The sequence below is a fragment of the Pinus tabuliformis genome, chromosome 3_1 (genome assembly GCF_031772625.1).
Source record: "Pinus tabuliformis cultivar Carrire ecotype Pingquan chromosome 3_1, CPIR1, whole genome shotgun sequence".
Lineage (NCBI taxonomy): Eukaryota > Viridiplantae > Streptophyta > Pinopsida > Pinales > Pinaceae > Pinus > Pinus tabuliformis.
In genome coordinates, this window is record NC_142301.1 from 817,500,627 (window position 1) to 817,505,371 (window position 4,745).

The following is a 4,745-nucleotide window of genomic DNA, read 5'->3' on the forward strand; positions in this document are numbered from 1 at the left end:
TTCCTTTGCCTTTCTTGCCTCTTGCCACCAGTGCTACATCTTCATCATGCTCAACTGGCTTGGCTGCCCCAAGCTGACCTTTCCTGATCTCTGTCTGAATGCAATCATTCCAAAACCTCTCCCATGTGGGAAGGGTCTCACGTGCACAAACCCCATCAACAAAGTTCAACCATGAATGGGGGAGGCCATTCACTGCAATCCGCACCAACTCAGTGGGTGGAATGGCCTCTCCAATCGCTGCCAACTCATCTCTCACATTAGTAATCTTTGTGAGATATCCAGCTGCACTATCATTACCCATCTTAATGTTCTTCAGCTTCTCCTTCAAGACCATCTTCCGGTTCTCATTGGCACTCTGGTAGAGATTGGACAATGCTGTCCACATCTCATGGGCATTGCTCTTTCCTCTCACATGAGGAATGCAATGGTCTTTGATTCTGTCTAGAATCAGCCTCTTACCCTTGTTGTTCTTTTTATTATACGCTGTCAACTGAGTAGCATCAGTAGGCACAACAACATGGTTCTGTGTGGTATGCACCATGATATCCCAGACTTCTTCCTCCTCAAAGATACTCTGCATTCTCTCCTTCCAAACGCTGTAATTTGTATGCCCATCCAGCCTATCCTCCACCCTCAATCCCAATGACATCCTGCTGTCCTAAAACTGAAAAATAACATTGTTGTAGTAAAGATAAAACTGTTGTTTATGAAAAAAATCAGCTTGCTGGAATTTTCTGAGTGAAAAATCAGCAGCTGTAATTTTTCCTTTTGCTGTCCCAAACTGTCCTTCAGCACTCAAGCTCTGATACCATGTAGAAATTTCTCATTTCCCACCCCGGTTTTCAGTTTCTCCTTATTTCTCCCATATAGTTAAATGCCCTTTCCCATAACCATACATTTAACAAGCTGAAAAAAATAAATTTGCTGAAAACACAAATTCTGGAAATTTTACAGAATGTTGGAAATTGCAGAAATAAAAATCAGCAGTAATAAACAGCCATTAAAACACATTTAAACACTGAGATTTTTGGTCAATGTGACCCTGGAAAAACCCCCTACAACTCTTGGGGAAAACCAGTTTGAGAGCTCTTCTTTATTTCTGGAAAATGCCTTTTTACAGTAAGAGAAATATTCAGCAAAAATCAGCAAGCAAACTTTTACAACTTATCTCAGCCTTGCTGAAACTCAGCCTTGCTGAAACTCCGCCTTGCTGAAACTCCGCCCTGTTGAAACTCCGCTGTATAGACTTGCTGAAACTCAACCTTGCTGAAACTCCGCCCTGCTGAAACTCTGCTGTACAGACTTGCTGAAACTCCGCCCTGCTGAAACTCCGCTGCTAAAACTCCGCATCTCACTGTCCAGAAATCTCCCTTGCTCTCTTGCTCTCCTTCTCTCAATCTGCTCATGAAAGAATTAATGACCTTTTCCTCCTTTTCCTCCTTTAATCTAACCCCAAGTGACTTTTGGGTGATCCAAGTGACTTTTGGGTGATCCCTAAATCCAATGGCTGAAATAGATTGAGATCTAAGGCTGAGATTAAATGCTCATTTAAATCTCACTTTTTATTTTTTAATTCACCCCACTTTAATAAAGACCCACTTAGTCATTTATTTCCAAAGTCACTTTTCCTTTCTAATTTTTCATTCACTTTATAAAAGTCACTTTAAAATTAGACTTAGTAACTTTATCACTTAAAGTCACTTTTAAATTAGATTTAACTTTATAAAATTATAAAGTCACTTTAGGAGAAAAATTAAATTCTTTTGGACACTTTTCCCTAGGCCAAAGATCAAAGCCTAAGGGAACCACCTATCCTCCGGTACTAAATTTCAACACAAGCACCCTTATTTGATAGATCATAGAACATAATATTATAGTAGATCATCATGATTCTTGGCAAACAAACTACACAAGTCTGGTCTATATCTACAAATTAGGTCAACCATTGCTGAACGAACACCAACAAAATTTTCAAAGAGTAATCATCCAGCAACAGATGAACTGATACTATAGGATGTTGAAACTAAATAGATATAAGAAAAACAACATTCCCAACACTGTCTAACTGCATTAAAACAATAGAAAATGGCTTAATCAGGAGCTGCCAACAATAGGCAGATACTGAAAAGGAATCATAATGGCGATAGATCCAAGCCCATAATCCAGGTAAGCCCATGTCTAAAATGTATGGTGGCTAGTTTGTACTCATGTAAATTGAAAACAAAGTCATGAATCAGACTCTGGAACAACTTAGCAAAGCCAAAGATTAAGAACATGACCCAGACTCACATAAAAATTGCCAAAAGTGCACAACTAGAGTATAACTCAGACTAGGTACAAGCTTTAAAAACTCAACATAAAACTCTGCAAATAACAAACTCAAATTTACTTTTCATTACATAAATTTCTGCCAAAATCTATCATAACGATCAAACATAGTCAAAGCCGGTCAAAGTGGGCCATTAATTTGGTTAAACTCACAAAATATTTGAAAGTTTAACCACATTTAACCGAGTTTGTCCCAAAGGATTAGACTAGACTTGTTTTGCAAGCAAAACCAAGTAGATTTTCAAATTAATTGGTGCTTGTGCATTTCACAATCATATACAGGTTTTGCAGTTTAAAAATGGAGAGTAATAAGCTCAACATAGACAATATCTAAAACAAAGGAAAACCAAGCACGAGAGAAAGTCAACTCCAAGCTTAATAGGATCAATAAAGTAGACTAAGATATTCACAACGGACAGAGAATGCATAAGAGACACTATTCCATAAAGTATTCTTAATCAACACAAGACCCAAACCATTACTAAACTATCCTACCCATTGTACATATGACAAATATGATACAAAAGTTATTATCTGAGCAAGAATCAACATTACTCCAATTATAGCCCTTGCTGTAACTGGCACAACTGAAACCTTCTCCAATGTTGTGGCCATCATATCAAATACTGCTCCAGGATATCCACCCTAATAGTCAAATGCAAAATCTATTAGTTAATTTAGTATAACAACCACTGGGGCTTACACTAAAAACGAATGACAAAATATCTATAAAAAGGCCCTACCCTTAATGTATGCCAAACCCCTCTTGATATCTAGATTAGGAGGGTTAGTAGAAAATATTCAAATTCATAGACCACATCATTAATATAGATTCATTAGGGAAGGTAAGAAAAATGGTTGGGAAATTCAACTATCTTAAGAACATGAAACAATAAAGTTGACTTCACAAAGGCCAAAGCAAGGGGAAACCAACCATTCAACTAGCACCAAGCTCTAATGCATCCACTAGTACAAACATAGCAATCAATCCCATTACTTTGTCGTTTGCAATAAACACAATACCTTGACAACCAACAACTAACCTTCCATATCATCCCTCAATTTGAACCTATCACTTTGAAATATTTTCTCTCCCTTGGTATTAAGACTTTCACAGAATTTTTAACTGTAGGTTTTAACCCCGTACAGAAATTACTTGCATACAAATTCTATAACACAGAAAATAAACAATGCGAGAGAATAACACATAAAACACATATAAACAGAGATTTTCCCTTGGATCCCAAAACCGAGATTACCAGCTTGATTTTTCATTATATTCCTTTCAATGTTATAATACATATTTATACATGTCGAAGTATCCAATACCATGGACCGAAAAACCATCGTGTCAAAAACCATGGACTAAAAACCATTGCGTCCAAAAAACATGTGCGAAAATCATGCACAAAACCATAGGTGGGTCCGCCCAACCTAACATAGGTTCCAAAACCAAAATTTTCTGGGGCGCTGCCCCGGACCCCATAAAGTGGGGTTATGGGTACGCCTCAAACCCCCTGTGACCCCCCCCCCCCCCCCCCCCCCCCCCACTACACAATAGGCATAATGAAGGGGGGGCTCCACCCCCCCTCTAACCCCCCATTTAACTACGTGGGCTAGTCGTGGAAAGAATATAACACAACCCGACATTCTCCCACTTGTTGTTTTCTTTCCACAGGGGGCCACAAGAGAGCTTAGTCATTTTTCTAGCCTTGAAATGCCCATTGTCTCTCTACACCAAGAGAACTTCTCAGAGCTCACAGATTTTGTCAATGCATCTGCAGTATTCTTCAAAGTGTCCACCTTTACCAGCAACACCTTTTTGTCTTCTATCATATCCCTCACAAAGTGATACTGAACATCAATGTGCTTTGTCTTTGAATGATATGCAGGGTTCCTTGCCAAGAAAATTGCACTTTGGCTGTCACAGTCTATCTTTATAGCTCCCTGTACTAACCCCATACTTGAACACAATGTTCACAACCAAACTGCTTCCTTGCTTGCATGAGTGGCTGCCATGTATTCTGCCTCTGTAGTTGATAGTGCCACTACAGATTGTTTCTTACTCATCCAACTGACTGCACCTCCAAATAGGTTAAACACATACCCACTTGTAGATCTTCTCTGACCTAGATCTCCAGCCCAGTCTGCATCAACAAAACCACGAATATCCAACATTTTGTCCAATCCTGGCCTTCCTTGGTAGCACAAACCATAATTACTAGTGCCACGCAAATACCTGAAAACCCGCTTCACTGTTGTCCAATGCTCATTCCCTGGTTTTGACATAAACCTGCTCAATACTCCCACTGCATGTGCAATGTCTGGTCTAGTACAGACCATTGCATACATCAGGCTACCGACTGCACTTGCATATGGAACATGGGACATGTCCTCTTCCTATTCTTGTGTCTTGG